Source organism: Cupressus sempervirens, chromosome 2, assembly GCF_028749045.1.
Source record: "Cupressus sempervirens isolate cs-2001-9-10 chromosome 2, ASM2874904v1, whole genome shotgun sequence".
Lineage (NCBI taxonomy): Eukaryota > Viridiplantae > Streptophyta > Pinopsida > Cupressales > Cupressaceae > Cupressus > Cupressus sempervirens.
Window position 1 is genome coordinate 260,944,360 of NC_143119.1, and position 11,522 is coordinate 260,955,881.

Sequence of the window (11,522 nt, forward strand, 5' to 3'; positions counted from 1 at the left end):
CCACTCTCATTTTTCTCTTGGTTTTCCACTTTGCATTGTGGATATCTTTTGGGAATTATGCCTTGTGTGACTTTGTATTAAAATTTATTTTATTTTTGGGGTATAAGGTTTATAATAACTTAGACCTATTGGATCATGGTTTTGTCTCCTATCTTGGGGGTTGATTCCTTAGGGATCACATGGCTGGGTGGAAAAACTTAAGGCTCGCTCATGGATTAGCATTGGATCTCTTACAAGGAAGGATGCTTAGAAAATGCTAAAGAAAGTTTTTCATGTATTTGTTACTTGCTTTAAATATAAAATTTGATGTACTAGATGTATTGTATATTGATGTAAATTGGTGTGTATAAGGGTTCATTAGGTGGAGATTGGACTTTGTACATTAAGAATCTTGTGGAAATTAAATGAATGTTATTTTTTGCTCTAAGTTCAATGATCTCATAATTATATGGTCTCTTGCTCTTAAAATTTATTGATACTATATATAATATGCTTCTTTAAAAGTTTATGTTTTCTTGAAGTTGAAATATAAGGGAACATATTGTTAAAAAAAATATAATAGGACATAGGAAGTTCTTTTCTTAATTTCTTTAGGCTCCCTGTTAGGGGAATTACATTTGGTATCAGAGCCCTACATTGCTACACTAGGATCTCCAAGGCTTACTATATAAGACAAATGTGCCCTAAAGTGAACATCTATAACCTAACCTATGAAATTTTGAACTTTAGGATACCTCCCAAATCATGAAGGGATGGAAGAGGTAGAGTAAAAAAATCACCCCCAAGATCTGAGCATGAGAGATCATGAAGAGAGTGAAGGGAGTTAGATAAGAACATAGGAAGTAAAAGCCATGGGGACGAGAATGAAGTAGTACAACTTAGGATATTGATGTTGGACATATGGAAAGATTAGACCAAATAGAAAATAGGATTAATAGGGAAGAAGCTAATCATTCCCACATATGTAATCATGGGGAACATGAAAGAAGTCCTATGAGAAAAAATCTAGAAGACCATCAGATACTTGTTGCCACACAAATGAAAGAACTTCTTAGGTTATAAATACCTAAGTTTTATGGGAATGAAAGAGAGTAAGTTTCATAAACCTAGCTCTATGACCTAGTAATATATTTACTATACACTCATTCAATAGTAATGTGAAGGAAAGGTGTGATGTTATTCATTAAAAAAAGAATGCATTAAACTAGAGGCTTTTGGAAGAAGAAAGGTTACAAGTGAATGTAGATAATGTATCTTGGGAATTATTTCTAGAAACTTTTAGACACAAATATCTCTCCGATGAATGGAGGGACGGTAAAGCAAAAGAATTTCATTAGCTTAAACAAAGGAATGTGACTATAGAAGACTATGAAAGGAATTTTTATGAACTCAAACCCCTCTCAGTTTATAATGAGGATGGCCCTATGTTAGTAAAACATTTCATAAGAGGCCTCAAGGAGAAGATATTAGGAGGAGTAGCAATCCTTGATTCAAAGACACTAAGGGAATGGGTAGCCATATAGGTCACCAACTGACTTAGAATGGGTAGCGTTCTTAATTAAAAGAAATGTGACAATAGGAATGGGTAGCCATATAGGTCACCAACTGACTTAGAATAATAATACAAATAATAATAAGAAAATATAATGGATAGATCTTTGACCATAATTTACCAAGAGCTTATAATTATGCCAATCTTGGAACTAGGCCTTACAATTAGGTCCGAATGCTTAGATATTAAAATTGACCTATCATGTAGGTTCTTAGGACTTCTAAGATTCTTCATTTGATGTGGATGCTCCTGCACCATACTCCCATTGAATTTTTGAATTCAAGTTATTACTTGAGGTTAACTATTCCATAGAGGTGTCGGTTGATCATAGATTGGTTTTGACAAGTGATTGTCAAGAGATTTAAGCCATTTGCTTAGTTTGTGCTGAGCTAGTAATAAATGCCAAGGACAACATGTAAATATTAGACCATGCCAAGTCACTTATGTGCTGAGTCACTCAAGTGCTGAGCAAATAGACCATGCCAAGTGATTCAAGAGCTGAGTAAATAATGGATGCCAAGCAATGTAGGTACCAAGTCATAGTATACTGAACAATGCATGCCGAGCATTAGAGACTTCATATGTCAAGTGACAGAGTTTTGACATATTTGTTTGTAATGGCACAAAAAACTATGTAAACCATTTTTGAGCCAACTAAAGTTAAAAAATTTATATTTTTGAGGTAAGGACAAATCTCTATTTAGATTTCCTATACAATTTCATGCAGCTAATCATAAAAAGGGAAGGATTACGTGGAAAAATGGATGAATCTCAGCCATAGATTCATAGCTAACCCTAAGCCACTAAAGACTTCTTAAGGGGGATGAAGCCCTAAACTCTTTGTTGAGTGTGTAATGAATTGAAGGAGTGAACAAGATAGTTTGCATCCAGAGCATTCAAGGTGATTTAGAAGCTATGAAGAAAGAGTGAATTGTAGAATTAGTTAGAGAAGAACAAAGGATAGAGAAAAGGATACAACATTGATATATCTAATCATGAAGGATCAAGAAGACATTGTTTAGAGGTGATTTGTTATCAGGCAAGAAAGTGCCAACTGTAGGATCTGTGTTGATACATTTTAATAGGTGATTTCAGTTAAATCTCTTAGGTAGAGTAGTTCTAATAGGCTATATGAAATCCTTTAATAGGGTTCTTACTTATTTGTAAGTTGAAATCCTTTGAAAAGGAACACTTCTAATAGGGTGTTGAAATCCTTTAACAAGGTGAGACCTAACAGTCTTTGTAAGCCTATAATAGGGTAGACCTTTCATAGGGTATATCATGTTTCATGGTCAAAACATTGTAACCATCATTGGATACACTTTATTACTGCAACCATAAAGATTTGTGGGTGTCATCCGTACTATAGTTTTAACTTCTCACTTGGAGAATTTTTGGGTAGTCATATCTAGTGTTATGTGTGTGAATGCTTACATGGTTATATGATTTAAATGTATATGCTTTACATGTTATTTTAGTTTACTTATTGAATGCATGTGATGGATATGTGGTGAAAGTTTTATGGGTCCAAATTTAAACTATTGATTCACCCCACCCACCCACACTCCCCCCCCCCCACCCCCCCCACATCAGAAGTTTACCTTTCCTATTGCAAGTCCAAAATTTGGTATTAGAGCCTTGTTCTCTAAAAGATAAGCTTTGTAGCTTTGAGAAAAAGTGTTGAAATGCAAGTCTACAAGTTAGGAAAGACTATTGAGAACCAAGAGATTGAAATACATCTCATACTACATAAACTGAATGAGACAAGAGAGGAACTAAAGAAATCCTTGAAGAGAAGGAAAGAAATTGCTATTGCAGAGAATGACACACAATACAAAGAGATAGACACTACTAAGCTATTTGCACATGGAGACTCAATTGAATTTGATGCAAAAGTTGCAGATCTAATGGAAATGAATAGAGTTCGAGTTGAGGAAATTAGAAGTCTCAAGTTAGAGAAAGAATCACAAGCTATACTACTATGTGAGGTGACTGAACAAATGAAGAAAGCTATGGAAGACAAAGCCATGATTGAAGAAGACAAAATTATTATGGCCAACAGAATGGAAGAGAATTCAATAGAGCTAACCAAGATTTCCAACATGTAATTGGATACTCTAAGTCAAATGATAAATGCCAACTATGAATTGAATATCAAGGACATTGAGAAAACTACATTGAAGTTACAGAATGAACAATTGCAAAGTGACCTAACAAGAGAAAAAGAATTTGTTGAAAGTTTCAACAAGCCAAATGAAGCCATCAAATACTTTTGAGATCTCCTAAATCCAAGAATGATACACCAAGACTGGGATACACAAGCATTGAAGAAGGAGAATCATCCAAAAGTGTATAGGAAAGAAACACCAAAGTTAAGAACTCCAAACCTACTTTTCATAATTGTGGTAAGAAAAGACATACTGCTAATGTATGTAGTAGCAAAATTACAAATCAGAATGTCAAGCCTAAGAACATGATTCATTTTCATAAGTGCAACAAGAAAGGTCATCAGGCACATGAATGTAGAACCAAGACCATGCATAAACAATGATTTGAAGGATATTGCTACAATTTTCAAAAGTATGGAAATAGAGCTTTTGAATGTAGATTCAAATCCATGTGGTCATCAAATAGGAAAACAATGGAAAGGAAAAATGGAAACTCTTATAATTAGGATTACAATACAAGATATAGCTATCATTATCGTCGAGAATATGGACATGTTCATGAGAATTGTATTAGAACACACTTCAGAAGTAACTACCAAAGATGGTTAAGTCAAATTACATGTTTTAGTTATTTGGAGACTGATCACATTAGTAAATATTGTCCAACTAGGTCAAAGAAACCAAGTTGTCAATTTGATAAAGGTAAAGGCAAGGAAGATGTTGAACACATCAGAGATGAGATGAAAACGACATGGAAAAAGAAAGATGTTTGTAGCACATCAAATGGAGAAGGGATCACTTCACTCAATGAGTAGGTGATCACACCTCATCAAACTAAGAAAACAAGAGGTATGTGGGACTAATATTTAAAGAATATATCATGCATCAGTTCCAAAAGGAGATAGTACTTAAAAGACTATATTAGGATGAATAAAGATGAAAGATGTTAGAAATTCAAGACAAATCTTTAAGTTTTTCATGATGTTGCCAAGTATGAAAAGTTTCCTATATGTGTTGAGTGGAATGTTAGATGATGACAAGCTATCAAACTAGGTAGTTGATGCTAAGCTTGTAGTAGCTGTTGAGTAATGGAAATATTAATAGATGTTGAGTGAACCCAAAATTGGTTAATGCCAAGCACATAGCTATGTAAGTAGTCAACATTAAATGCAAGGTTTTCAAAGGGTATATGATTGATTTTAGCTTATTTTTCATCATTTAAAAATTAAGAAAGAGTGAGAAAAGCAAGAGGCAATCTGGAAATTCTTCAAAGGTGATTGCAAAATATTTGTGCAGTGATTCATCATCATTTCATCTAATCTCATAAGGTATTTATCAAGAGTGAAGCTATGTAGTTTAAATTTTCATAAACCCTAGCTTGACACAATGGCATCAAGTTCAAAAAATGTTAAAGGGAAATAAGTCTTAAATATTTCGCTAGTTAGTAATGAAGTTAAGCAACTTGTATGTAAAGCCATTCCTTACATCATTTATCAACAAGACCCTTCTAGTGCATTGTCAATGATCTTGCCAAATGTGATAATGGTACAAGATGTGAGGAAATGCTACAATTACAAGATAGGAAGCATTGGTGACATGGAGGTAAGGGATGCACATCAAAAATTATGTGAAAATAGTGTTCTGAAAGAGGAATACAATATTGTTGAGAAAAAGGGTTTGACACAAGCCATAGATTTTTCTAATGTATTCAAAGTAGAGTGGATAAGAATTGTGTTGAGTTGAATTCATGATGGTTCCTTGTGGATAGAAGGTGGACCAATCAAGATTACTAAGAGAATAATTCATAGGGTTACTAGCTACCCAATCCTAGATTGGCCCAAGAAACTTAGGAGTGATTCCAAGGAAATGATTAAGAAGATTACTAGAGTAGTCTAGAACAAAAGAGGTATGACTAGATCGATATAATCACTGATCCATTGTTAGACTTTTTTATAAGGGTAATATCACATAAATTATATCAATCTAGTAGATTGAATAGTGTACCATGTATATCTATGGATGGTGGTTATAAGATTGTCAAGAAAGATCATACATATGATCTAGTAGAGCCTCAATTTCAACAACTGATGGAGAACCTTGGAGCAATAAGGAAAACCAAGAGTCCACAATGTAAGTTTGGTTCAATATTGAGTAACTAGGATAAATTTTTTAATCCTTAATGACTAGTTATTTTGAAGACTTTAAGAAGTCAATGAAGAAAATAATTAGAATATCAGTTTCCTTAGTTGAGAAGCATTATAATGATGTATGTTTTCTTGTTGATGTTGATTACACATTTGTGCAAGCTTCCATAACTAGGGTAAGATGGTTGAGACCTTTAGGGTATGAGGTAAATGTAGATGAAGCCTCTGGAGCCATAACAACTCTACTTGTAGAAGATGTAGATAAGACTACAAAAGTTTTTGGAAACTATGAAATGGTAAAATCTAAGATTACCATGGATTTGAAGACTTCCTAAGCCATGAAGAAGAAGGAAAAGATATTGAAGGACGAAAAGGAAAATCAAACTCAAGCTCAAGAACTTCTAGCATTAACACAAGGCATGTGAGAAGAAAAAGAAGAGGAGGAGACTAAAGTTGTTGAGGGAGAAGAAGTCAAGGAAGCACCTATTCCTACCAAGCAAAAGAAAAGAAAGGCAAAGGAACAACTAGTAGAAAGGACAAAGAAACTTGTTAAACCAAGTCAACCAAAGCCCACTGCATCTACAACTAGAGCGAATTCATGTGCTACAACACAAAAGGCTAAGGAAAAGAAAAAGAAAATAGAGCAAGGTGGATAGGAGTAGAAAAGACATAGAAGGAAGTATGTGTCTCAACTAGATTCTGGTGAAGTGAAGACAAAATCAAATGATAACAGTCAACTCAAGGTGGTGAGTCACAATCCTCTCTTAGACCTTGAGAATCTATGTGAAAATGTTAAGAACAACATAGATGTTTTAGGTTTTAGTCATGTTGATTTTGATAAATTGGGTAAAGTGGAGTAAAGTCAAGTGGAAGAGGCATTATATGCCATGATGTCAAAGTTCAAGACCACACCACTAGAATTTTCCAACTTAGTACCTAGAAGTCTTTATGACATTGTTGAGCAAAAATCACATTATTGTCTAAATTTGGAAAGAAAAATTAGGGAGACAACACTAGCCCGAGTAATTCCTAAGTTGACTAAGGGAAAAATTGCTAAGGTAGTAAAGAAATATGTAGTTAGGTTCACACCTAAAGATAGAACCTTTAGCATTCTCCTAAATAATATTGAAGTTATTCTTAAGAAATCAACATAAATATGGAAGCTTATTTATTGGTTAACCACTATGAAGAAAGGAGAAACTGACCCTTCAAAGGTAAAATATGATGATAAGGAAGATGATGAAAAAGATAACACAATTGGAGGAGAGATAGAAACAAAAGAAGATGACACAACAACAACTGAACCTGAGTAGTAAGAAGAATAGAGTGTGCATGACACACAATTATCAAGTGTTAGTCCTCCCCGTGACACAACCAAGACTACTAAAACTTTAACTGTCAAGAATTTCTCTAATGTATCAATTTAGAACATCAATCCTCTTAGTGATAAAGATTTAAAGAAGATATTACATCAATCTACATTACAAGCCAAACTATGTGGTAATCCAGTTTTGGTTAGTGTAGAAGAACTACAAAAGGTAGTAACTGATGTCACAAGGAAAAAGGTGAATCCAAAAGAACCACCTTCCATCATCCCTTTAGTTACTAATGTAAAACCTTTGATCCAAATGATAGTAGATACATCTACCAAGGTCGATACAATTGTCAAGGTTGGTACAATTGAGAAGAAAGTAGAAGAAAAAGACACCACTAAGGATGACAAAAGGAAACAAGATACATAGATCCATCTATACCTACTACACAAGAACAAGATGCAATCCAAGTCATAGTGATAGACTAGGGAAAGATTGAAGAGACAGAACCAAAGGTGAAGGAACAAGTGGCCATCCAAACACTAGTAGCCTTAAGGCCAGCATTTAGCACTCCTTCTACACAAACTCTTTAGAAGCTAAGAACAGATGCTACTCCATTGTAGATCTTAGTGCCAAGCCCAAGCTCATCAAAGATTGATAAGGTAATACATTATGGAGATATAAGCCTTGATGAAGAAATTTTTATTCCAAAGTATGATTATGATACTATGACATTGGAACAAACAGGCATTTTACAACAATCCTTAGAAAGAAAAAAGCATCAAAAAATTCTTAAGAGAGAACATAGGTAGAAGAAAGCACTTCAAGATATTAGGGACATCTTTCTAGATGCATTTAGTCAACTCCTAAAGAGATCAAGACACTAATAAAACAACTGAAAGATATAGTGGAGAAAGTCAGTAATGAAGACCTTGATACAAATGCAAAACTATTAGAATGGTCAAGAAAGAAGTTCCAAAACAAAGTAAATGAGAAAATATCTAGTGATATAACACTTGTTCAAGTTTCATTGGAAACTAAGTTTGTGGATGTGAAGAAGGTGTATGAGAATATACTCTCATTGTACACAAAACTATGCAATCCTACACTCTTCACCCAAGAGACTAGAAGTCACATTTTGAGTCTAGAAAGACAAATATCTACATCATGTGCAAGATTACCATCAAATATAGCTCAGAGTGAGAAGCATTTAAGGAAATTGCTTCAGACACAGAGTCAATTAGCTATCTTAATAGTAGATGAGACTAACATTAGAGCCAAACTAACAAGCATACAAGCTACACTCACCCCACACATGAGGATATTGAACAAGGAGCTAGGCTATGTTGAAACTCTACTAAAGAAAGATAGCAATATTTCTACTTTAGATGGTCTAGTCCACCTTGCTACCAATCTTGTAATCCAAATTAAGTCACTGAATGTTGTATGTGATAATTGAATGTAGCCCTAAAGATAATAATGGACATCCATAAATCTTTTCTAAACAAACACACCATAGGTATATAGCCCATTTGACATAAGTGTCAAGAAGAGGGAGAGAAAAATACTACAGGAGAGAAATAAGGAATGGGGAGCATGGCAACAAAGAGAATAAAACATCAGAGAATAAGATCAAAGGGAGGGATAGATTTTTTTTTTGGAGGAGAAGGCAACAAAAGGGGACAAATATCAACTAATAGAGAGCATAGCAAATGAAAGAGTATCAGTAATACAATGCATTGAAGTCAAAGTGTATTAGTAAAGACTCATTTTACTTAGAAAGGAGCACAACTTTTGAATACAAAATAGACATATTAACTCAAGGGGAGTTATCAAATTTTGAGGTATCTAAGTCATTGCAAAATTTTGAAAATTTGAAGTTTTGTATATAAGTTGAGTCATGGATATGTTATGCTTGAGAGATTAAGGATGATAATGTATATTCAAGTGTTTTTCACACTCATGTCAAAGGGGGAGATTTTTTTATCTCGGATAGGTTTTGACAAGTGAGTGTCAACACACTTAAGCCATTTTCTTAGTTCATACCAAACTATATATGTCGAGCACAACATGTAGATATTAGACCATGCCAAGTTGCAATGAGTGTCGAGTCACTCAAGTGCTCAGAAGATAGACCATGTTGAGTGATGTAGGGGCTGAGTAAATAGTGGATGTGAAGTAATGTAGGTGCTATGTCATAGTATACATAATAGTGCATACCGAACATTAGAGACTTCATATGCCAAGTGACACAGTTTTGACATATTTGTTTATAATGGCACAAATAACTATGTAAAACATTTTTGAGCTAACTTAAGATTAAATTTTTATATTTTGAGATAAGGATGAATCTCTATTTGGATTCCCTATTAAATTACATGCAACCAATCAAAAAATGGAAAGGATTAAGTGGAAAAATGGATGAATCTTAGCCATAGATTCATACCTAACCCTAAGCCACCAAAGTCTTCTTAAGGAGGTTGAAGTCCTAAACTCTTTATGGTGTGTATAAGGAATTGAAGGAGTGAACAAAATAGTTTTCATGCAAAGCATTCAAGGTGACTTAGAAGCTATGAAGAAGGAGAGAATTTCAAAATTAGTTAAAGCAGAACAAAGGATAGATAAAAGGATACAACATTGAGACATCTAATCATGAAGGATCAAGAAGAAATTATTTAGAGGTGACCAGTTATCAAGCAAGCAAGTGCCAACTATAGGATCTATTTTGAGACATTATAACAAGTGATTTTGGTTAAATCTCTTAAGCAAAGTATTCCAACAGGCTGTATGAAATCCTTTAAAGGGTGCTTACTTAGTTGTAATTTAAAGTTCTCTAACAAGGAATAATTCTAGCAAGTTGTTGAAATCCTCTAACAAGGTGAGACCTAACAGTCTTTGTAAGCTTTTAATAGGGAAAACCTTTCACAAGGTAGATCATATTTCAAGGTCAAAACATTGTAACTTTCATTGGATACACTTTATTACTGTAGTAGTGAAGATTTGTGTGTGTCATACCTACCCCAGGTTTACCTTCTCACTTGGAGGGTTCCTGGGTAATTATATCTAGTGTTATGTGTGTGAATGCTTACATGGTTATATGATTTAGATGTATATGCTTTACATGTTATTTAAGTTTACTTATTGAATGCATGTGATGGATATGTGGTGAAAGTTTTATAGGTCCAAGTTTAAAATACTGATTCACCCCTTGCCCCCCCCAAAAGTTTACTTTTCCTATTGTAAGTCCAATAGTATCATGTTATTTGATTTGATCCTCTATCATCGAAGTTGCATCAATGTAAGCGAGTCCTTTATATTTCACTAGATATTGCATGGATTTGTTATGCCTTGTTTGTTTCAATAACTTGGTATCCAATATTGCCTCCAACTCAATTGGTTTTCTTTGAGGGAGGTTAGTGACATAATCTTCATCCATTTCAATCTCTTGACCCTATTTACTTGTTGAACCTATCAAACCTTTATAAGAAGTGAGGTGTGCAAAATTGAAAATTAGGGAGATCTATAAGGTAAGAGGAAGAAAGATCTCATAGGAATTCTCACCCATTTTGTTGAGTATGGACCATGGTCCCACCTTCTTCATGTGGACTTTTTTATACCTACTCTTAGATAGTCTCTCTTTCCACATGAATGCCCATACATTGTCTCCAATTTTGAAATGGACTTCCCTTTAAGTTCTCGTCTTCTCGTTCCTTGTAAGTCATGGTAGATTTCCACAATTCTTCTTTCACTTCATGTTGCACCTTAGTGATAAGTTCTACAAGCTCCTCTCCTTGTGCATTAACCTTCAAATCAGGTGGTAACTCAACCAAATCCAAAGGACCTTTGGGATGAAGGCCATCGACTACTTGGAAAGGATTTTTACCAATAGACCTATTCATGGAGTCATTAAAGGTAAATTTTTCTTGGGGTACTAGAAAATCCCAACTTTGAGCATGTTTCTTAGTTAGGCATCTTAAGAGGTTGCCTAGTGACCTATTCACCACTTTAGTATGCACATTAGTTCATGGGTGATAGGCAGGGCTACAAGTCATATTAGTTCCCAACTTTTTGAGAAGATTTCTCCAAAAATACCCTTGAAACTCTACATATCTATCTAATACAATGTTTTGGGGTATGCCATGGATTCTAACTAGTTATTTACAGAAAAGATGTATAATTTGAGATGCATCATTAGTACTTTTATAGGGTACAAAGTGGACCATCTTGATGAATCTATCCACTATGATAAAGCCACTGTCAAACCCTTTTTTAGTTATAGGTAGACCCATTACAAAGTCCATTAAAATGGATTCCCAAGGTCTCGTAGGAATTAGTAAAGGCTGAT

The 11,522-nt window shown here is 34.3% G+C and overlaps 1 pseudogene; it reads right to left on the reverse strand.

The window, feature by feature from the left end:
• The window catches only part of LOC149572046 (alpha-dioxygenase PIOX-like), a 63,335-nt pseudogene extending 52,259 nt beyond the window's left edge, over positions 1-11,076 (reverse strand).
• Between the last annotated feature and the right edge of the window lie 446 nt (positions 11,077-11,522).